At 48.0% G+C, this 24830-nt stretch overlaps 1 protein-coding gene across 2 annotated transcripts in view; it reads right to left on the bottom strand.

Annotated features, from left to right (window-relative positions):
* Window positions 1–24830, bottom strand: part of LOC143280647 (serine/threonine-protein kinase STK11-like) — a 169777-nt gene that overhangs the window by 26301 nt on the left and 118646 nt on the right. The window lies entirely within an intron of this gene.

Genomic DNA, 24830 nt, shown 5'->3' with positions numbered 1-24830 from the left:
ACTATATAAATGCAATCGAGGTCACATATCAATTTTAGGTTCCGCTTTTCTGTTTTACTTCTGTACATGTTAACATCCCAATAAAAATATACATGTAAACAAAATCAAAACTATTTTCACATAAATCATGCAGATTCATCGCCAGAAAGCATAAATCGGTTTGACAAACACCCTTCAAAAATGTGTGTTTACACAGCATCAGAGAAGGTGGTGTTTCCAACAGCGTGTAAATGAAATGTGCGTATGTTACACGGAAGTATCCGATATGTTGATTCACAGCCAATGGTTGATATATTGTTCAAAAATAAACTGTGTATGTTATTTTTGTTGTTATTATGGTTTGTTTATGCATTTTTCTCTCATCCGATTAAGTTTAGACACAATCACTGTTTCTGACACATGGCAAGATGGGGTGATATTCTGATACTGGCGTAAGATTTCGTAACACATCTACTCATGTTGTTCAATAAGACTGCTTTCAGTTGAAGACTTGTTACATCAAAAGTTCCAAATGACAATGTTCAAAGTAGAAAATCACCCCCTTTAATTACCTTGATGATGGGTTGTACTGTCTGGTGAATTTTTATCATGAAATGATGTAATTTATCAGTTTACATGACAGACCAAGTGTGGAATGAAAAAATCATTGCATCCAAGATATATGAAATGAAATGAAATTATGGTGCTTAGAGCCTCGCCGACCACTAAGGCCATCTCAAGGCTATCGCCGCGTCAATTACTACTACAAGGCTAAAAAAAAACAACCAATTAAAACGAGTCACCACTTCAAACTTTCCACTCCAAAGTTAAAAAAAAACTTCCATAGTTTAAAACCTTCAAATCTGGTTAAAAAGGTTCACTTCTTTTAAGAAGTCCATCAGCGCCCACGGAGGGACATCACGAAACAAAGTCTTCAAAGAAACCGCCGTGTAATGTCTGCGTCTAACGTCATGCAGATCCCAACAGTCAAGGAGCACGTGTTTCACGGTGAGAGGCTCGTCACAGGGAACGCATCGAGGGGCCTCCTCCCCCTTCAACAAGTAAGAATGAGTAAAAAAAAGTGTGCCCCGTACGCAGTCTGCACAGCACAGATTCCTCCTTTCTGTTCTTCACCCCCGAAGGGAGGGTCTCCCCCAGGTCCGGACGGATCTGGAAGAGCTTGTTGTCCATCTGGGTGTTCCACTTCTCTTGCCAAAGATCCTTAACGTAAGTATTGACCTTCCGCTTCATGTCTGTATAGGGTACCAAGGATCTGGACAATTCTTTCTTTACAGCGTTCCTGGCCAGCAGGTCCGCCCTTTCGTTACCACGGATGCCAACATGCCATCCAAGATATATGCTTATCGTTTTGCAGAATTTGATTCAAACAGCCACGTTTTACATCACACAGGTTCTGAGAAAATGAACTATGAACTGATTGTGATTGATTTTTTAAAATTAAGTTTGAAGCATTTCACGGTTAGAAGTGCTTGAAATGAAGTCAAGTGTTACATTCGGACAGAGAGCACATGTTCTTCCGCTTTGCGCAGATAACAAAATTTCTCATTCTCAGTTGTTTTTTTGTCTGTTTGTTGCTTTTTTGTTTTGTTTTTCGGTGTTGGGGGTTGTTTTTTTCATTGTTCTGCTTTTATTACATTTTGTTTTTCTGTAATCCTACAGAACAGCTGACAAAGACTGCCAGAGGAAGGAGAACCAGTTCTTGCAAACCAAGCAGCTCGTACAGAAGAGGCTGCTTGAGATGAAGAACACCTGGTGGGATAGAAAGTCCAAAGAGCTTTGGTCTGCTGCTGATGCTCACGACATGAAGACCTTCCATGATGGTCTCCGAGCTGTGTATGGGCCAAGAGTCACAGGATCAACCCCCGTCCGAGCCTCGGACCAGACCACCCTCCTGACAGACAAGAAAGACATTCTTGCCCGCTGGACAGAGCACTTCAACACCCTCCTCAGCAGGGACTCCCACAGCTACCAGTCAATGACTCGTTAGCTGACCCTCCCACCAAGGCCAAGACCCGCAAGGCCCTGAAGCTGACAACGTCAGGAAAAGCACCAGGAGCAGATGGAATCCAGGCTGACATCTACAAGTATGGAGGCGAGGTGCTGACAGACAAGCTGACCGCCCTGTTTCAGTCTATCTGGGAGACAGGGGAGGTCCCGCAGGATTTCAAGGATGCTTCTATAGTCCACATTTCCAAACGGAAGGGAGACAAAACATCCTGTGATAACCACCGTGGAATCTCTCTCCTCTGCGTCGCCAGCAAGATCTTCGCCTGCATCATACTGAACAGACTGGTCATGTCTCCGACACAGTCATCCCTGAAGCACAGTGCGGCTTCCACTCAGGCAGGGGAACATGTGACGTGGTATTTGCTGTACGCCAGATGCAAGAGAAGTGCCATGAGCAGAACAAGGAGCTCCACATGGTCTTTGTAGACCTGACTAAGGCCTTTGACACAGTGAACCACCATGGTCTGTGGAAGATCCTCCTAAAGTTCGGCTGCCCAGAGAGCCTAATCCAGCTGATTGCGTCTTTCCATGATGGCATGCAGGTGAGAGTAAAGGAAAATACTGACATGTCGGATCCGTTTCCTGTGGTAAATTGAGTGAAGCAGGTCTGCGTCTTGGCACCCACACTGTTCTCCATTCTCTTCTCTGCCATGCTGATTGACGCCTTCCAAGACTGTGACTGGGGCATCTACATTCAGTTTCGCACAGATGGCAAACTTTTCAACTTCCGGCGACTCCATTCCAGGTCCAGGGTGTTTGAGGCACTGATGAGAGAGTTCCTCTTTGCTGATGACTGCGCGCTTGCTGCACACACCCATGAGGATATGCAGTTTATTATGGACAGGTTCTCAACCTCCTGCAGGTGCTTTGGACTTGCCATCAGCCTCAGCAAGACCGAGTCCATGTACCAACCGGCTAGCTCACAGAACGCCAGTGCCTCCCCCCCACTTGCAATCAAGATCAATGACACAGAGATCAAGTCAGTCGACAAGTTTTGCTACCTGGACAGCACCCTATGCAGCAACGGAGCCCTTGATGCAGAAGTGACGCTGCGCATCGCCAAGCCCAGCTCCGCCTTTGGCAGGATCAACAACAGGCTGTGGAACAACAAAGGCATCAGGCTCAGCACCAAAATCAAAACTTACAGAGCTGTTGTGCTGACCACCTTGTTGTACTGATGTGAAACATGGATGACATATCGCTGTCACATTCAACAACTTGAGCAGTTTCACCAGAGATGCCTACGAAAGATCCTCGGCATAAGTGGCAAGACAGGGTCTCCAACCTCCAGGTCCTAGAGAGGAGCGGCCTGCCCAGCATCGAAAGCCTACTGATCCAGTGCCAACTACGCTGGACAGGACACGTTGTCTGCATAACAGACAGCAGGATCTTGAAGATGCTTTTGTATGGCCAGCTGAAGGAAGGCCACCGTGAACTTGGAAGACCCTGTAAGTGCTTCAAAGACACCTTGAAGACAAACCTCAAAGCCTGTGACAAAGACATCGCTTCCTGGGAAATTGATGCCCTTGACCACTGTCGCTGGAGGATGCTGTGCTCCAGTGGCATAAAGACATTTGTGGCATAAAGAGAACGCTGGCCATTAAGGAGAAGCGTAAGCGAAGGAAGCAGGGCTCAACTTTTGGAGACGTTTTCCCTTGCAACACCTGTGGGAAGTGCTGCGCATCCAGAATCGGCCTCTTCTCCCATATGAGGACACACACCGACAGATAAGCCTGCCTGCTTACTCATCCGTCAGACCGACAGGAGACTCCATCAATCCTACAGATTTGTTCATTATAAGGATACAGCTAATCAATTCTATGTTGATTAATCTAATAAAAAGATACAAAGAATCCAGTGTTTTTATCACAATTCTTCAGATAAAGAAGATTACTTTTGTCAAGTGATATAAATTATACTGTTCCTACTTCATAATATAATGAATAGTAGTACTCTAAACAGTTAAACATTGAAAAGAATCAATATGTGGAGTGATGGCCTAGAGGTAACGCGTCCGCCTAGGAAGCAAGAAAATCTGAGCACGCTGGTTCGAATCATGGCTCAGCCGCCAATATTTTCTCCCCCTCCAATAGACCTTGAGTGGTGGTCTGGACGCTTGTCATTCAGATGAGCCGATAAACCGAGGTCCCGTGTGCAGCATGCATTTAGCGCATGTAAAAGAACCCATGGCAACAAAAGGGTTGTTCCTGGCAAAATTCTGTAGAGAAATCCACTTCAATAGGAAAAACAAAGAAACCTGCACGCAGGAAAAAATACAAAAAATGGGTGGTGCTGTAGTATAGTGACGCGCTCTCCCTGGGGAGAACAGCCCAAATTTCACACAGAAAAATCTGTTGTGATAAAATGAAATACAAGTACAAATACAAAATGGATTGTCTGCAGTGTTTCTGAAAAAATAAAATCATCTAGGGTGGGGAAGTTAGTTTTGGTATTTTGGGTTCCATTTACATATATCATAAGGTTTTATCTAATCATTAATAAGATACATAATTTTGTGCAGACTTTAATTTCATTGCATAGGCTTATGACTGCATGACAGATTTGTTATTAGCATTATCATAAACCAGTAATTCAAACATCTATGTTGGGAAAGTTAGTTTGGGTAACTTGGATTCCATGTTACATGAAATGAAATGAAATTATGGTGCTTAGAGCCTCGCCGACCACTAAGGCCATCTCAAGGCTATCGCCGCGTCAATAACTACTACAAGGATAAAAAAACAACAACCAATTAAAACGAGTCACCACTTCAAACTTTCACTCCAAAGTTAAAAGAAAACTTCCATAGTTTAAAACCTTCAAATCTGGTTAAAAATGTTCACTTCTTTTAAGAAGTCCATCAGCGCCCACGGAGGGACATCACGAAACAAAGTCTTCAAAGAAACCGCCGTGTAATGTCTGCGTCTAACGTCATGCAGATCCCAACAGTCAAGGAGCACGTGTTTCACGGTGAGAGGCTCGTCACAGGGAATGCATCGAGGGGCCTCCTCCCCCTTCAACAAGTAAGAATGAGTAAAAAAAGTGTGCCCCGTACGCAGTCTGCACAGCACAGACTCCTCCTTTCTGTTCTTCATCCCCGAAGGGAGGGTCTCTTTTAGGTCCGGACGTATCTGGATGAGCTTGTTGTCCATCTGGGTGTTCCACTCCTCTTGCCAAAGATCCTTAACGTAAGTGTTGACCTTCCGCTTCATGTCTGTATAGGGTACCAAGGATCTGGACAATTCTTTCTTTACAGCGTTCCTGGCCAGCAGGTCCGCCCTTTCGTTACCACGAATGCCAACATGTCCGGGAACCCAGGCCAACACAACCTGGTATCTTTTCTTCGTTGCGAGAGTAAAAGTTTCATAAAATTCCAGCAGTTTGGGATGAGTGATATTCCTGCAGGTGATCGCCTCCAGGGCTGACAAGGAGTCGGAAAAGATCATGAATCTCTTCTGTTTCGAAGAGAGAACCATTTTTAACCCCAGAACCAGTGCGGTCAGTTCCGCGGTGTACACCGAGCTGTCAGACAGGATGTGTTCCGTTGAGGGCCGGTCAGGAAAGGCGGGACAGAACGCAGATGCGGCGACTCCGTCCTCTGACTTGGAACCGTCAGTGAAGATGCTTTGAAAAGTGGGGAATTTGTGGCACAGTTCCGAAAAGTAGGTTCTGTAGGCCAGAGAACTGGTGGTGTCCTTACGGTATGAGGCCAGATCGAATCGGACCTCAGGTGTTGTAAAGGTCCACGGAGGGCTGTCAGGGAACTTAGAGAAATCCGAGATGCCACCGACATCCAGATCGGCCTTTTCTAAGTGCGGCTGAATGCGGAGTCCGAGAGGAGGTATGCAGTTTGGGTTGTCTGTAAATTTCTTATCGAAACGGTTGTTGAATACAGCGTCGTAAGCAGGGTTTGTAGGTTCCGAAAACAATTTCAAATAATAATTCAGGGTCAGCTTCAGTCTGCGGTTGGAAAGAGGCGGTTCCCCCGCCTCTGCGTACAGGCTGTGCACAGGGGTGGTGCGGAAAGCACCTAAGCTGAGATGGAGCCCTTGGTGGTGTACAGGGTCCAACAGTTTCAGATAGGACGGTCTGGCCGAGCCGTATACCACACTTCCATAATCCAGTTTGGACCGGACCAGGGCTCTGTAGAGGTGCAAGAGAGTTCTCTTATCAGCACCCCAGTTCGTGTGTGCCACAACTTGGATGATGTTAAGGGCTTTTTGGCAAGATACTTTCAGCTGTTTAATGTGGCTGAGGAAGTTCAGCTTCTGATCGAAGACCACCCCTAGAAATCTGGCTTCCTTGACCGCCGGGATGGTGGATGTTCCCAGATGGATTTCAGGGTCCGGATAGAACTGGCGAAAATTATGAAAATGGATGCATTCAGTTTTGGAGGATGAAAACGTGAAGCCATTCTCCTCTGCCCAACACTGGATTTTGTTGACGCAGAGCTGAAGCCGTCGCTGGATGCTGGCGTACGTGCTGCCGGTTGCATTTAAGGCAAAATCATCCACGAACAGCAAGCTGTCCGATCCTTTCTGAACGGATTGAACGATGTCATTAATTTTGATGCTGAAAAGAACTGGCGACAGGATGCTCCCTTGCGGGACACCCAGCTCCTGCTTGTGAATGTCGGACAGGGTGGTGCCGAGTCTCACCTGGAATTGTCTGTCTTGTAAAAAATTGTGGATGAACTGAGGCAGGTGTCCTCGGAAGCCGAGCTTGTGCAAGTCGGAAAGAATACCAAATTTCCACGTGGTATCGTAAGCTTTCTCCAAGTCAAAAAATATGGCCACCACATGTTGTTTGTTCACAAAAGCATTTCTTACAGTGGTTTCCAGACGAACCAGATGGTCAACGGTAGAGTGATGCTTGCGGAAACCGCACTGTTTTTTCGCCAGAAGGCCGTCGGTCTCTAGTTTCCACATCAGTCTACCGTTGACCATCTTCTCCATCAGTTTGCAGATGCAGCTGGTCAGTGCAATTGGGCGGTAGTTGGAGGGGTTCGAGGGGTCTTTTCCCGGTTTCGGCAGCGGGATTATGAGGGCTTTCCGCCAGGAGGGTGGAAAAAAGCCCGTGACCCAGATGTGGTTATAAACTTTAAGCAGGGTGTCCAGACAGGTTTGGGGAAGGTGCTTTAGGAGTTTATAATGGACCTCGTCCATTCCTGGACAGGAATTCGTACAGGTCTGAAGGGCAGATTTAAGTTCGTTCATTGTGAAAGGAAGGTTGTAATTCTCTGTGTTGTCGGAAAAGAAGTTACATGGTGTTTTTTCTGACAGGTTTTAGGTTTTAAGAAAGCGAGCAGATTTGTTAGCAGATCTCGAGTTCTGTTCTATTGTGGAGGCAAGCAAGTTGGCAACTGCTTTCTTCTCTGTGACCAGAGCGTCTGAGAGTTTAAGATGGTGAAAGGTCGGGCATACGTTTTTGCCCTTAATTCTTTTTAAAACCCTCCACACTTTCTTCTTGGGTGTGTTGGAGGTTAAGGAAGAGCAAAAATCTCTCCATGACTTCCTCTGGCTCTTTTTGAAAACATACCTGGCTTTCGCCCTCAGCTGTTGATGGGTTCGAACGCTATCGGTCTCCGGTCTCCGAAAGACGCGTCGCTGCGCTCTCTTCCGAGACTTGCGGGCCTCCCGACATTCCGCGTTGAACCAGGGCGTTCTAGGGACCTGTGGCTTGGAGGTAGACGATGGGACTGCTGCTTTGGCGCAATCTAAAACGATCCGAGTCAGAGCGTCAGCAGGGTCCTTGCTTTTCAATACTGTTTCTTCCTGCAGCTCCGCTCTTATCTTCTTGGTAAAAAAGCTCCAGTCTGCTTTGTCGTAGTTCAGGCGGTCAGGCAGAGAGTCACCTTCTCCATCTGTGGGGCGGAGGACGACAGGAAAGTGGTCACTCCCGTGCAGATCGTCGTGCACTTTCCACTCGTAGTCCAGGACCAACGATGGATCACAGACCGACAGATCTAAACACGAGAGCTTTCCAGAGGACAGATGCAGGTACGTGGGAGACTTGTCGTTAAGACAGCACAAGTCCATGTCTGAAAAAAGGTTTTCCAAGAGAAGACCTCGGGCTGATGTCATCTCACTTCCCCAGAGCGGGGAGTGTCCATTGAAGTCGCCCAACAGTAAAAACGGACGTGGGAGCTGGTTGACCAGGTTCATGAGGTCCTGCCTCAGAACACGGACGGAAGGAGGAAGGTAGAGAGCAGACAGTGATGGTTTTCTCAAGCGTGACTCTGACTGCCACCGCCTGTAAAGGGGTGCTTAAAAGAACTGTACTGTATAAAAGGGACTTGCGAATAAAAAGAGCGACACCTCCCGTCAATCCCTCTTGCTTCGGTTGAGCGGGTTGAAATGAAATGAAATTATGGTGCTTAGAGCCTCGCCGACCACTAAGGCCATCTCAAGGCTATCGCCGCGTCAATTACTACTACAAGGCTAAAAAAAACAACCAATTAAAACGAGTCACCACTTCAAACTTTCCACTCCAAAGTTTAAAAAAAAACTTCCATAGTTTAAAACCTTCAAATCTGGTTAAAAAGGTTCACTTCTTTTAAGAAGTCCATCAGCGCCCACGGAGGGACATCACGAAACAAAGTCTTCAAAGAAACCGCCGTGTAATGTCTGCGTCTAACGTCATGCAGATCCCAACAGTCAAGGAGCACGTGTTTCACGGTGAGAGGCTCGTCACAGGGAACGCATCGAGGGGCCTCCTCCCCCTTCAACAAGTAAGAATGAGTAAAAAAAGTGTGCCCCGTACGCAGTCTGCACAGCACAGATTCCTCCTTTCTGTTCTTCACCCCCGAAGGGAGGGTCTCCCCCAGGTCCGGACGGATCTGGAAGAGCTTGTTGTCTATCTGGGTGTTCCATTTCTCTTGCCAAAGATCTTTAACGTAAGAATTGACCTTCCGCTTCATGTCTGTATAGGGTACCAAGGATCTGGACAATTCTTTCTTTACAGCGTTCCTGGCCAGCAGGTCCGCCCTTTCGTTACCACGAATGCCAACATGTCCGGGAACCCAGGCCAACACAACCTCGTATCCTTTCTTCGTTGCGAGAGTAAAAGTTTCATAAAATTCCAGCAGTTTGGGATGAGTGATATTCCTGCAGGCGATCGCCTCCAGGGCTGATAAGGAGTCGGAAAAGATCATGAATCTCTTCTGTTTGGAAGAGAGAACCATTTTTAACCCCAGGACCAGTGCAGTCAGTTCCGCGGTGTATACCGAGCTGTCAGACAGGATGTGTTCCTGTTGAGGGCCGGTCAGGAAAGGCGGGACAGAACGCAGATGCGGCGACTCCGTCCTCTGACTTGGAACCGTCAGTGAAGATGCCTTGAAAGGTGGGGAATTTGTGGCACAGTTCCGAAAAGTAGGTTCTGTAGGCCAGAGAACTGGTGGTGTCCTTACGGTACGAGGCCAGATCAAATCGGACCTCAGGTGTTGTAAAGGTCCACGGGGGGCTGTCAGGGAACTTAGAGAAATCTGAGATGCCACCGACATCCAGATCGGCATTTTCCAAGTGCGGCTGAATGCGGAGTCCGAGAGGAGGTATGCAGTTTGGGTTGTCTGTAAATTTCTTATCGAAAGGGTTGTTGAATACAGCATCGTAAGCAGGGTTTGTAGGTTCCGAAAACAATTTCAAATAATAGTTCAGGGTCAGCTTCAGTCTGCGGTTGGAAAGAGGCGGTTCCCCCGCCTCTGCATACAGGCTGTGCACAGGGGTGGTGCGGAAAGCACCCAAGCTGAGACGGAGCCCTTGGTGGTGTACAGGGTCCAACAGTTTCAGGTAGGACGGTCTGGCCGAGCCGTATACAACACTTCCATAATCCAGTTTGGACCGGACCAGGGCTCTGTAGAGGTGCAAGAGAGTCCTCTTATCAGCACCCCAGTTCGTGTGTGCCACAACTCGGATGATGTTCAGGGCTTTTAGGCAAGATATTTTCAGCTGTTTAATGTGGCTGAGAAAATTCAGCTTCTGATCGAAGACGACCCCTAGAAATCTGGCTTCCTTGACCGCCGGGATGGTGGATGTTCCCAGACGGATTTCAGGGTCCTGATAGAATTGGCGAAAATTATGAAAGTGGATGCATTCAGTTTTGGAGGACGAAAATGTGAAGCCATTCTCCTCTGCCCAACACTGGATTTTGTTGACGCAGAGCTGAAGCCGTCGCTGGATGCTGGCGTACGTGCTGCCGGTTGCATATAAAGCAAAATCATCCACGAACAGCGAGCTGTCCGATCCTTTCTGAACGGATTGAACGATGTCATTAATTTTGATGCTGAACAGAGCAGGCGACAGGATGCTCCCCTGCGGGACACCCAGCTCCTGCTCGTGAATGTCGGACAGGGTGGTGCCGACTCTCACCTGGAATTGTCTGTCTTGTAAAAAATTGTGGATAAACTGAGGCAGGTGTCCTCGGAAGCCGAGCTTGTGCAAGTCGGAAAGAATACCAAATTTCCACGTGGTATCGTAAGCTTTCTCCAGGTCAAAAAATATGGCCACCACATGTTGTTTGTTGACGAAAGCATTTCTTATCGTGGTTTCCAGACGAACCAGATGGTCAACGGTAGAGCGATGCTTGCGGAAACCGCACTGTTCCTTCGCCAGAAGGCCGTCGGTCTCTAGTTTCCACATCAGTCTACCGTTGACCATCTTCTCCATCAGTTTGCAGACGCAGCTGGTCAGTGCAATTGGGCGGTAGTTGGAGGGGTTCGAGGGGTCTTTTCCCGGTTTCGGCAGCGGGATTATGAGGGCTTTCCGCCAGGAGGGTGGAAAGAAGCCTGTGACCCAGATGTGGTTATAAACTTTAAGCAGGGTGTCCAGACAGGTTTGGGGAAGGTGCTTTAGGAGTTTATAATGGACTTCGTCCATTCCTGGACAGGAATCCGTACAGGTCTGAAGGGCAGATTTAAGTTCGTTCATTGTGAAAGGAAGGTTGTAATTCTCTGTGTTGTCGGAAAAGAAGTTACATGGTGTTTTTTCTGACAGGTTTTTGGTTTTAAGAAAGCGAGCAGATTTGTTAGCAGATCTCGAGTTCTGTTCTATTGTGGAGGCAAGCAAATTGGCAACTGCTTTCTTCTCTGTGACCAGAGCGTCTGAAAGTTTAAGATGGTGGAAGGTCGGGCATGCGTTTTTGCCCTTAATTCTTTTTAAAACCCTCCACACTTTCTTCTTGGGTGTGTTGGAGGTTAAGGAAGAGCAGAAATCTCTCCAAGACTTCCTCTGGCTCTTTTTAAAAACATACCTGGCTTTCGCCCTCAGCTGTTGATGGGTTCGAACGCTATCGGACTCCGGTCTCCGAAAGACGCGTCGCTGCGCTCTCTTCCGAGACTTGCGGGCCTCCCGACATTCCGCGTTGAACCAGGGCGTTCTAGGGACCTGAGGCTTGGAGGTAGACGATGGGACTGCTGCTTTGGCGCAATCTAAAACGATCCGAGTCAGAGCGTCAGCAGGGTCCTTGCTTTTCAATACTGTTTCTTCCTGCAGCTCCGCTCTTATCTTGGTGGTAAAAAAACTCCAGTCTGCTTTGTCGTAGTACAGGCGGTCAGGCAGAGAGTCACCTTCTCCATCTGTGGGGCGGAGGACGACAGGAAAGTGGTCACTCCCGTGCAGATCGTCGTGCACTTTCCACTCGTAGTCCAGGACCAACGATGGATCGCAGACCGACAGATCTAAACACGAGAGCTTTCCAGAGGACAGATGCAGGTAAGTGGGAGACTTGTCGTTAAGACAGCACAAGTCCATGTCAGAGAGAAGGTTTTCTAAGAGAAGACCTCGGGCTGATGTCATCTCACTTCCCCAGAGCGGGGAGTGTCCGTTGAAGTCGCCCAACAGTAAAAACGGACGTGGGAGCTGGTCGACCAGGTTCATGAGGTCCTGCCTCAGAACACGGACGGAAGGGGGAAGGTAGAGAGAGCAGACAGTGATGGTTTTCTCGAGCGTGACTCTGACTGCCACCGCCTGTAAAGGGGTGCTTAAAAGAACTGTACTGTATAAAAGGGACTTTCGAATAAAAAGAGCGACACCTCCCGTCAACCCCTCTTGCTTCGGTTGAGCGGGTTTAAAAACGGAGTTAAAACCAGAGAGAGATAAAACCTTGCCATCTCTTTGCAGAGTCTCCTGCAGTGCCAGCACTGAAGGTTTCAAAGCACGACAAAGCAGCTGGAGTTCCTGGAAGTTGGCACAGAATCCCCGGATATTCCAGTGGATCACTGCCATTAAAAAGGTTTTTTTTTTAAAAAAATAAAAAAAATAAAGCAGCAGCCTATTCCATCGCTACCCCCTGCTCCTCCACTTGCGGTGGCTCAAGGTCCGCCAGGATGGAATATTTGTTCTTTGACATAAATTTTTCAGGTTCCGACCGGGTCGAAATATCCACCACCTCGGCCCCTCCCGATCCCGCCGTGGCCGCAGCCCTCCCCTCCTTGAGTTTTGGAGGTGCGGGGGGCTTCCGGCCACTTCCGCCAGCCCGAGGGCCAGGCAGACGAGAGGCGGGGCGAGGGGTGCCGGGGGTGGGGGGGCGGGAGGAGGACAATGTGCCTCCGCCCGAGGCTTTTCCACTCCCGCCCAGCAGCCCCTGAGGACTGCCGCGCAGGATGGGAAGGGGTGGACACGGCGTCTCCACCCAAGGCCAACGGTTCCGACGAGGCGGTTAAGTTGTCCGTCTGCGTTCCTGTGGACGTCGTCTGGACCTGCGACGTCCACCGTCCTGGATCTGACGACAGAGGCATACGACGTCCTAGGCGACGCGGCCTCCACCTGTTTCCTTGCCTCAAAGAAGGAAATTTTCTGTTCTGTCTTGACTTTCTGATTTGTTTCTCTTTCTTCCAGGCGGGGCAGTCCTTCGATGAGGACGGGTGGCCACCTCCGCAGTTCGCACACAGGGCTGCACTGACGCAATCGCCCTGGTGCGCCGCCTTCGAACAGGTGCCACACGCCTCTTCCTCCTTACATCTGTCTCTCACGTGTCCGAATTTCTGACACTTAAAGCATCTCAGAGGGGGACGGTACGTACAGGCTGACATTAACTAGCAGGTATCCGACCCGAATGTCCTTGGGGACATCCGGGCAGCAGAAGGTGAGGAAGAAAGTGTTGGTCGGGACTCTGTCCGACCCCTTCCTCACCGTCACCCTGTACACATCGGTCACTCCCTGAGAGGACAGCTCGCTCTTGATCTCGGCCTCAGACACACCTTTCAACTCCGGGCATCTGATGACTCCCTTAGAGCAGTTGAGACCTTTGTGAGGGGAAATCTTCACCGCCCTATCCACGAAAGTGGTCGCCTTGAGAAGGAGCTGTGTCTGTCTTTTGGATTCTGTCTGTACTAAAAACGCTCCGCTCCTCAGCCTCTTGATGGATCTGAGCGATCCTGCCAGACACTGAAAGCCCTTCTGGACAGCGAAGGGGCTGAGAGCCGACAAGGGCTTGTCGTCATCAGCGCCCTCCATCACTAGCCACGATGGCCAAAAACCAGAGGTCTCGACGACCTCCGACTCAGAGTCTGAGTCGTCCGTTCCCTGTCGTCGTCTTTTTCCGAGTTTGGGGGGGTGTATTTGTTTAGGATTCATGTTGAAAGAAAAATGTGAATTCATCCCTCCCTTACCCACCCACCATGGGGTCCAACTTAGGGGCCAGGGTCAAGGGAACACCAGCTTGACCCCTTCCAGGTTTCGGGAGGGATATACAACCAGCAGCCCAGCTCCAACGTGCTCCCCCCCGATCATGCCCAGCTCCCGGGGACAGAGAGCCGAGCACTACGGGGGTTACCTTCGTCAGCCACTAAACTGCCAGTCTTGACCCAGCCCCACGAAGGGGTAGCCGATTGACACACACGGGCCAATGTGTGCCGCCTGTCTTAGGAGAGGTCCGAGCCAAAGGGATGTGTTGAGAGCAGCGTGCTCTCTCAATCCCCAGGATCTCATTCCCCTCCATCACAGGTCGCGCCGCACGGCAAACACGGGTTGAGCGGGTTTAAAAACGGAGTTAAAACCAGAGAGAGATAAAACCTTGCCATCTCTTTGCAGAGTCTCCTGCAGCGCCAGCACTGAAGGTTTCAAAGCACGACAAAGCAGCTGGAGTTCCTGAAAAATGGCGTGGAACCCCCGGATGTTCCAGTGGATCACTGCCATTAAAAAAGGTTTAAAAAAAATAAAGCAGCAGCCTATTCCATCGCTACCCCCTGCTCCTCTGCTTGTGGTGGCTCAAGGTCGGCCAGGATGGAGTATCTGTTTTTCGAAATTAATTTTTCAGATTCCGACCCAGTCGGAATATCCACCACCTCGGCCCTTCCCGATCCCGCCGAGGCCGCAACCCTCCCCTCCTTGAGTTTTGGAGGTACGGGGGGTTTCCGGCCACTTCCGCCAGCCTGAGGGCCAGGCAGACGAGAGGCGGGGCGAGGGGGGCCGGGGGGTGGGGTGGGGCGGGAGGAGGACAACGTGCCTCCGCCCGAGGTTTTCCGCTCCCGCCCAGCAGCCCCTGAGGACTGCCGCACAGGATGGGAAGGGGTGGACACGGCGCCTCCACCCAAGGCCAACGGTTCCGATGAGGCGGTTAAGTCGTCCGTCTGCGTTCCTGTGGACGTCGTCTGGACCGCGACGTCCACCGTCCTGGGTCTGACGACAGAGGCGTACGACGCCTTAGGCGACACGGCCTCCACCTGTTTCTTTGCCTCAAAGAAGGATATCTTTTTTTCGGTCTTGACCTTCTGGATTTGTTTCTCTTTTTTCCAGGCGGGGCAGTCTTTCGATGAGGACGGGTGGCCACCTCCGCAGTTCGCACACCGGGCTGCACTGACGCAATCGCCCTGGTGCGCCGCCTTCGAACAGGTGCCACACGCCTCTTCCTCCTTACATCGGTCTCTGACGTGTCCGAATTTCTGGCACTTAAAGCATCTCAGAGGGGACGGCACGTACAGGCTTACATTAACTAGCAGGTATCCGACCCGAATGTCCTTGGGGACATCCGGGCAGCAGAAGGTGAGGAAGAAAGTGTTGGTCGGGACTCTGTCCGACCCCTTCCTCACCGTCACCCTGTACACGTCGGTCACTCCCTGAGAGGACAGCTCGCTCTTGATCTCGGCCTCAGACACACCTTTCAACTCCGGGCATCTGATGACCCCCTTTGAGCAGTTGAGACCTTTGTGAGGGGAAACCTTCACCGCCCTATCCACGAAAGTGGTCGCCTTGAGAAGGAGCTGTGTCTGCCTTTTGGACTCCGTCTGAACTAAAAATGCTCCGCTCCTCAGCCTCTTGATGGACTTCAGCGATCCTGCCAGACACTGAAAGCCCTTCTGGATAGCGAAGGAGCTGAGAGCCGACAATGGCTTGTCGTCATCAGCGCCCTCCATCACCAGCCACGATGGCCAAAATCCAGAGCTCTCAACGACCTCCGAATCGGAGTCTGAGTCGTCCGTTCCCTGTCTTCGTCTTTTGCCAGAGTTAGGGGGGTGTAGTTTTTTGGAAGTCATGTAGAAAAAAAAGTGAATTCATCCCTCCCTTACCCACCCACCATGGGGTCCAACTTAGGGTCAAGGGAACACCAGCTTGACCCCTTCCAGGTTTCGGGAGGGATATACGACCAACAGTCCAGCTCCAACGTGTTCCCCCCCGATCATGCCCAGCTCCCGGGGACAGAGAACCGAGCACTACAGGGGTTACCTTCGTCAGCCACTAAACTGCCAGTCTTGACCCAGCCCCACGAAGGGGTAGCCGATTGACACACACGGGCCAATGTGTGCCGCCTGTCTTAGGAGAGGTCCGAGCCAAAGGGATGTGTTGAGAGCAGCGTGCTCTCTCAATCCCCAGGATCTCATTCCCCTCCATCACAGGTCGCGCCGCACGGCAAACACGGCGGGCCTAAAGAAGGCCGCAGAGAAAAAAAGAATGTGGAAAAGAAGGCTTGATGGGGAGCTGAGGACAGAAAAGAGGCCGTAAAAAGAATAGAGAACAGCGAAAGGGACAGTGGGTCACGTTTAGTTTGGGCCTCACTCACGACCTGTTCGGCATGGGAAGCCCTATCAGGGGCATCAGTACAAAACCACCACTTATTCAGCCCTGACAGCTACGATGGCTATGTAGGCTGTCAATTAAGACCTGGGATCAGAGCACCAAACCCCAAGAAGCACTGATGCCCCCGCCGACATAGCTCGCTCGATCACTGGCCACTAAGCCTCCCGACCACGACAAGGTAGTGACACTCCCAGGAGTGGGTCAGGAGAACACCAGCCTGACCCCCTCCAGGTTTCGGGAGGTTCCATGTTACATATGTTACAAAGTTCTATATAATCATTAATAAAATATATGATTTATCATAATGTATATCCCATGCTACACTGACGTCTACTGCGGCAGGGTTCATGAGTCACACTCGCAAATACCAGTTCATTTCCAAAGAAAAATATGCATGTATCATACTGTCCTTTTCACATAGGGACATGATGTTGGTCCATTTTGCCACGATCTGCTGCAGTGTCCTGTTCACAGAGGTATAGGTCAGCATCAGCACGGCAGCAGTCAGTCACATGTACTGTGCCGTGATAAACGCTTTCTGCTGGTGAGCTGCATTTCGCGCTTGTGTAACTTCCCTCACACGCTCTCGCCTTGCGACCTCTTGTAAGGCGCTCTCTGATGGCCAAAAGTGTGAATAATGATTAATCAAAAATCTAACTGTAGCACTAGCAAAGCACTTTATGAAGGACATCACCTACCATCCTATAGGCATGGGACAGTAAAATGTTATTTGTAGCTTGCAAATTCCATTTATTCATTTGAAATTTGCTGGCTGAAATATTACAGTCTTTCAACAGTAAACTGTGCCATACTGGCATGACCATGCCAACAGATGTAATAGTACCTGAGAACAAGAGAGGCAAGGCCTTCAAGACTCACTTGTGATACTCTTAAAAAATAAAAAAAAATCTAATCGTTAAAATGTGTTCTGTATTTGTTATTATAAAGCTTAAGAAAAAAAGAAAAAAAAGTCCTAACCAGATTCGAATCCCGCATGTTCGGGTGAGAAGAAACTGCCTTATCCATTACACTATCGTGGCTCCTTAACTGACGTTCTAAAATTTAGCATTTGAACATACTTTTTTAAAGGGTGATAAATCAATTGTGGTATTCGCAGTGAGAACGCTGTTTAAATCATATTATTCTGGTGTATCTTGGGCATTCAAAAAATCTTTGAGGGCAATAAAAAATTCTTTTTAATGGCTATCGCCGCAATCACACTGCAACATTTAGCCGTTTTCTCTAGATCTAGATAGATGTACAAGTTTAGTTACATCCGCCGGGAATGTAGTACGACACGGTCAATTCAATTTCTCTTTTATGTTCATTCTAGTTTTAGAGTTTTAAAGTTGATATGAAAATTTAGTATTTTGTTAAACTAATAACATGTAGAGCCAAGTACAAGTACTTCTAAACATCGTAACAAGTGAAAAGGACTTCATTTTCAGAAAAGTCTAGACTGGAAATTTTTTTGTTTCATCGTGATCAGTTCAAGGGTATTAACTCGCATGGGTTACAATTTTTAACTGTGAATTCCGACTGATTCTGTGGATATTTTTATGGCAGTTTGGGGCATAATCCAGTAAGTGATGAGGCGTTCACAAATCTGTCTCTGAATAAATATTTAACGGTCTCCTTCTCCAACTTTCCATCACATGTTATCATGTATTGTCCATTGAATATAGGATTGAACAGGCAGGTCAACAACTTGAAACAAAATGGCGTCGTTCGCGTTTGCGAAGAATATGAGCACGCGCTTTGAATGTGTACAAATATGTGTACGCATTTGATTTTTGCCCATGACCTTCAGGGCTCAGCCAACAGATCTGTAAAGTCCACTCGTCGTATTGATTTTAGTATTTTCTGAAAAAGACCACTTGGGCGAATGAACATAGTGAAAGCCCTGTACACTGAGAGTAAAACACACAAGCTTTTTATGTACTGAGTATAATTTCAAAATGTAATGTTTAAGATGAGAAAGATCAGTTTAAAGCAAATTAAGTCCCCTCGCATTAATTACAGAGTAATTTCCTTTTTTACTATCTGCACCAAAACGTTTGCAAAATAAATAAAACTTCCATGCTTAGCAAAGAAGTTCCTGTTTGAACAAAAAATGATAATAATGACTGCTTTTGTTGCTGTGTCAGAATATCAAAGTGCCAAGTTTAGAAAATACAAAAAATATAAATATAACAGGAAATGCAGTTTGCATATAATTAGGCTTCATTTTTTATTTTTTTGTGCCCATCCCAGAGGTGCAATATTGTTTTAAACAAGATGACTGGAAATAACTGATTTTTTCCTATTTTTATGCCTAATTTGGTGTCAACTGACAAAGTATTTGCAGAGAAAATGTCAATGTTAAAGTTTACCATGAACACGCAGACACACACACACACACACAGACAACCAAACACCGGGTTAAAACATACTCACTTTGTTTACACAAGTAAGTCAAAAAGCCTTAGTTAAAACTGATCATATACACACACACACACAAGGACACACAGACAATTGAAACAAGGGGAATTCATAATTCATATCATACTCCCTGTTTGGTTGAATATACTTTAACTTACTATGTCAAAATGATGATAACTAGGCCTACTGGTTTGCTCTATATGGCCTAATTTCACGTCTGACCCATGGCTGCATTCACCCCATTTTAAGCACTGACACAATCAAGTAAATGAGTCCCATATTGCACCACTGCTGCACGTTCCTGGACAGACTCCCTACTTGCAGGTGTTGAGTGACTGGAGATGCTAAATCAGGTCCAAGTCAATGCGGGCGCTGCGTTTTGGCCCTGCTTCTCCCAGGACGACGTGCCCCAAAGTGTTTGGCTTGTGCTGTGGAGGTTGGGTTTGTAACTTTGTTGCTTACTCAGCTGCTTCTGCTTAGGCTGAGTCGCACTGGGAAGATCCTGGGCTGAAACCAGGGGGAATAGTGTCAGGGGTCTAGCCCAAGTTCTCTGTGAAACCCAGCAAGTCCCAGGGGTGAACCCCAATAAGAGAGGATGGGAGAATGTAACCATGGGCACCAGCCACCCTGTGAGTCACTGGCACCCAGAACTCCAGGAAGGGGTTAACCTGTCCAGAGGCAAGAAAGGTCCACTGGTGGACCAATGGCCAGGAACTACTTGACACACATAGTCTCCCCCACAAAGGAGGAGGTAGTAGGATAGCAAGGGTCACACAACCAGTCCCAGGAAGTGGGAGAGAGGACTTGGCATGGGAGGGGCAACAGAGAGAGCCATGAGGAAGTGGGAGAGAGGACTTGGCATGGGAGGGGCAACGGAGAGAGCCATGAGGAAGTGGGAGAGAGGACTTGGCATGGGAGGGGCAACAGAGAGCCATGAGGAAGTGGGAGAGAGGACTTGGCATGGGAGGGGCAACAGAGAGAGCCATGAGGAAGTGGGAGAGAGGACTTGGCATGGGAGGGGCAACGGAGAGAGCCATGAGGAAGTGGGAGAGAGGACTTGGCATGGGAGGGGCAATGGAGAGAGCCATGAGGAAGTGGGAGAGAGGACTTGGCATGGGAGGGGCAATGGAGAGAGCCATGAGGAAGTGGGAGAGAGGACTTGGCATGGGAGGGGCAACGGAGAGAGCCATGAGGAAGTGGGAGAGAGGACTTGGCATGGGAGGGGCAATGGAGAGAGCCATGAGGAAGTGGGAGAGAGGACTTGGCATGGGAGGGGCAACGGAGAGAGCCATGAGGAAGTGGGAGAGAGGACTTGGCATGGGAGGAGCAACAGAGTGAGCCATGCCACCACTAAGAGTAGACTTTGGAGGGAGGGCATAACCTCACTTTCCCTCAGTCCCCTTTCAGACTGTTTTTATAGGTTAACCCCCCCCCCCCATCCCCTCCTGCAATCCATCTCAACAGACACAGTACCCTGATTGAAAACAGGAGAACTTAATAGCTCTGGATCCAAACCAGTCAAGGTGACACAGATAAGCAACTATGCAAATGGAAAAAGTAAAAAGCCAGGAAAGGTTTTGTTTTGCATTGTATTACTATTTTGGCACAACAGATGTAGCTGTGTGAAATTCAGCAGCTCTTCCCAGGGAGAATGCGTCACTACAATAAGAGTGCTACCTTTTTTCCTTTTCTTTCCTGCCTGGAGGTGTATTTGTTCTCATTTCAAAGTGGATTTTTCTACAGGGACAACCCTTTGTTTACTGGGTTCTTTTATGTGCGCAAAGTGCATGCTGCATACAGGACCTCAGTTTATCATCTCATCCAAATGACTAGCATCCAGACTACCCTGGTTGAGAGTGCGCATGCGTGGCAGAAGCAGTAGTCGAGTACCAAAGCTGTCTTCGAGGCTACAACCACTGACAGGACTGCAATGTAGTACGAATACCTTCATGACGGTTTTAAAGGTGCGAATAAATCTTTTCCAAAGTGGATAAATCGCCCAGTGTCTGGAAACTTAGAAAACTTATGGTCCGCTGTCGGGGATCGATCCAAGATGGCGGTGTGAGTGGGAATTTCGAAGTGAACAGTGTGCTGAAAGTACTTCCACCAGCAACAGGCATAGGACTATTCACCGATTCTCAGGTCAGATCAAACCTTTTTCTTGTTAGTAAACATCACAAGCATCCAGTACGACCACACAATTAAAACGAGCTGTGTTTATCAGAGCAAACTGGAACTGTGTCTATCTTGCAAAGCAGAAGTGAAGAACCGAAACTGTCCAATTATTCCGTTTTGCTCGAGGCTACAACCAGTGACAGGACTGTGAATTAAATCGAACATCTCCATTGCGGTTTCAGGCGCACGAATTGAATTATTTTTAGAGTGGATAAATCGCCCAGTGGCAGAATACTTAGAAAATTCTTATGGTCCGATCGAAGATGGCGGCGTGAGTAAGAAATTTGAAGTGAACAGCTTGAAAGTGCAAACTGTGTTTACCACTCAGGTTCAAGAGAAAACTAGGCCTTGTTCCTGTGTTGTTTCAGTTATTAGTACAAACTGTGTTTACTTTTCAAGCATTGTTAGCAACAGAGTGACCTTGTGGCATAAGACAGACATGAACAGCGTGAAAGTGCAAACTGTGTTTATCACTCAGGTTCAAGAGATAACTAGGCCTAGTCCCTGTGTTGTTCAGTTATTAGTATAAACTGTGTTTACTTTCAAGCATAGTTAGCAACAGAGTGACCTTGTGGCATAAGACAGGCATATGCAGCTCATACCTCTGTGACTCGTATCTTTGTGACATCTAGACCAAAATTACCCATTCTCAGGAATGGCAGACACACAGGGCAGGAGAGGGTCAACCTCTAGTGAAAAAAGTGAAGGAGGGGGAAGAAGAAAATAAATCTGTGGAAAATGCAACAAATACTGTGCAAAGAAAGACAAAGCAGTAAGCTGCAACCTCTGCGAAACCTGGTATCACACACTGTGTGGACATTGATGACGCACTGTATGAAGCAATTAAGAAGGATAGTAACAGACAAACCCAGATGATCCACTTTTACTGCCCAACTCCTTGCAATGACCTAGCAAATGAATTCCTCCTCAGCATGGCTAAGCTTGAAAATAGAGTTGATAAGCTTTCGGATGAAGTTGACAGCATTAACACTAAGATGACCAAGCTGGAAGAAGGCCAACTGCCACCCAAGATGGTTGATGCAGTAAAGCAGATCGTGCAGCCGCTTTCTGGTGAGGAAGCTGAAGGAGCTGAGGGAGGAGCAAGCTTGCAGGACCTTGTTGCAACCAAGACCAAGAAGCAGATAGTAGAGATGGAAGACCGGGCGAGAAGAAAGACAAACCTTCTTATTTTTAAATTAGAAGAGGACACTACAGACAAGAACACTGGACGCAAAAAAGATGATGAGACAGTGCAGACACTGCTTGGGGAAATAAAGGTGACCCACCAGGCGAATGACATTAGGCGTCTTGGCAGTCTACGTACGGACAAAGTGGGAGAAAATGAACCAAAGAAAACAGGGCCACTCCGTCTGACCTTTGTCTCAGAAGCAGCAAGAGATGAGACACTGAAAGCTTTTCATCAGGCCAGAAAGCAAGCAGAACAGAAGAACAACAGTGAAAAACTGGTAGCAAAAATCTCAGTCAGGAAAGATTTGACACCACAAGAAAGAACGGAAGAGGAGGCCCTCTACCAGATGATGAGACAAAAAAGGGAGGAGTCAAAAAAGGAAGGGGATCAAATAGCCCACTGGATTCGACGCAAAGGCCAAGTGGTCAACGTGGGGAAATATCCCAAGGCCCAAGAGGGCGAGGGGCGAGGCAGTTAAAGAAGACAAACAGAAAAGATGTACATAGTTTAAAAAAAGTTTCTTCAGTTTCTAAACTAGAATCTTCATCTTTTTCTGGTTTGAACCAAAGCTGCAAGTGTTTATACAGCTATGTAGACACTTTAAAAACAAAGAAGCCTGAACTAGAAGCACTTGTGAGGCTACACAAACCTGGAATAATCTGCATTGTAGAGTTGAAACCGAAACACTCAAGATTTAAGGTTCAAGAGTGTGAACTGAAACTGGAAGGATATGAAATGTTTCATAACCTAGACAAAGATGAAGATGAGAGAGGCATCTGCCTGTATGTTCTCAAAGATCTGAATCCATCAGTTTTCTATGTAAACAATGACTTCGAAGAATCAGTATTTGCTGAATGCACATTATCAGAAGGAAAAAATCTACTTGTGGGCCAAGTGTACAGAAACCCGCACAGCAGTCCAGAGAGCACAGAAAAGCTGAACACTCTAATGCAAATGGCTTCAGAGGCTGCTGCTCAGGGAGATCTACTCATAATGGGAGATCTCAACTTCCCAGAAATTGGCTGGTCACGAGAAATCAGCACTGCAAGCGCAAATCATGTGGCAACACACTTCTTGAAAGCGACACATGACGCCTTTCTCATGCAACACCAGAAGGATCCCACGTGCTATAGAGAGGGTCAAAATGCCAATGTTTTGGACCTTATCCTGACAAATAGAGACAGTCTAGTTGAAGACATCACAGTAGCACCAAGCCTAGGCAAAAGCAACCATGTAACTCTGATCGCCTCCTTAGACATGGAGTACAGACCACCACCAAACAAACCACGTCTCAACTACCACAGGACAGACTATGACCTGCTATGAACAACACTTCAAGCGCATGACTGGGAAAAGGAACTGGAGGACCTAGATGTAGATGAAACCTGGGAGAAAATCAAGGCCAACATCAATTCTGCTGTGGAGCTGGCAGTGCCCCAGACTATGTCAGGTAATCAACAGCGCAAAAAAAGGATGGACAAAGGCACTCTCACCACAGTACGAAGGAAGTACCAGCTGTTTCGTCGTTGGTTACAAACAAAAAACGGCCTAAACTATGTTGCTTACACGAGGGCACGCAATAAGGCGCAACGTGACTGCAGGAAGGCAAAGAGGAGATTGGAGATGAATGTCGCTGCCGACGCCAAGCGCAATCCAAAGGCCCTCTGGTCTTATGTCAAAGCAAAAACTTCCTCAAAGACAGGAGTGGGGGATCTGAAGAAAGAAGATGGAGAAAAGACAAAGACGGACCAAAAGAAAGCTGAGGTTCTGAACAACTACTTTCAGAGTGTCTTCACCCGAGAGGATGATGGCCCTCTGCCACAGCCACCACACTCCCACTTCAGTGAGCCAATAGAAGACTTCTACATCACGGCAGACAGCGTCAAGAAGATACTGGAAAACCTGAACCCCAATAAGGCAGCAGGACCTGACAACATAAGCCCCAGGATTCTTGCCAAGACAGCTGATATCCTTGCAATCCCCGTCTCCATCCTCTTCAGGCGATCACTCAAATCCGGCCAAGTACCCCAAGACTGGAAGTCAGCCCAGGTTACTCCCTTCTTTAAGAAGGGTAGCAGACTGCTGGCATCGAACTACCGACCTGTGAGCCTCACCTGTGTGATATGCAAGGCCATGGAAACTCTGATCCATGATCAAGTGATTAGTCATCTCCAGAGAAATGCACTCATCAGCAGACAGCAGCATGGATTCGTTAAAAGCTGCTCCTGTACCACCCAGCTATTGGATGTGCTTGACCTCTGGACAGAAATCATTGACGACGGAGGAAGCGTGGATGCCACTGATATGGATTTCATGAAGGCCTTTGACACTGTGCCTCATCGTCGTCTTCTGACCAAACTAGAAGCACATGGAGTCCAGGGAAAGGTCTTGGGGTGGATCCAGGGGTTCCTTGCGGGAAGACAGCAGTGGGTGGTGGTCAACGGGGCACGATCCAAGGAAGCAGCAGTGACAAGCGGCATCCCTCAGGGCTCTGTGATTGGCCCAATGCTTTTTGTCATCTATATAAACGACCTGCCATCAGAATGCTCCAGCGAGGTTCGCCTCTTCGCAGATGACACGAAGATCTTTAACCGCAATGACCAACTAAATGCAACTTCTATCCTGCAGGAAGACTTGAACCAGCTCCAACAGTGCTCAGACGACTGGATGCTCCGCTTCCACCCTATTAAGTGCAGTGTTCTCAAACTGGGAAACAAGAAATCCACTGCAAGGTACTCCATGAGAGGAAAGAGAAATGGCGAAGACTGCATCATTAAATTAGAGGAACATGAAGTGGAGAAAGATTTGGGCGTATTTGTCGACAGTAAACTGACTTTCAAAGAACATGTGGCAAAAACCACCAAAGCCAATACAGTTGTCAGAATAATACGCCAAACTTTCGACTTCCTCGATGATAACCTCTTCATGAACCTGTACAAAAGCCTTGTTCGCCCGATTCTGGAATACGGTCACTCCGTATATCAACCATATCACAAGACCCTCTGCAGCGACATAGAGGATGTCCAGCG

This window comes from Babylonia areolata, chromosome 3 (assembly GCF_041734735.1).
Source record: "Babylonia areolata isolate BAREFJ2019XMU chromosome 3, ASM4173473v1, whole genome shotgun sequence".
Classification (NCBI taxonomy): Eukaryota; Metazoa; Mollusca; class Gastropoda; order Neogastropoda; family Buccinidae; genus Babylonia; species Babylonia areolata.
This window is presented reverse-complemented; position numbering and strand designations above follow the sequence as displayed.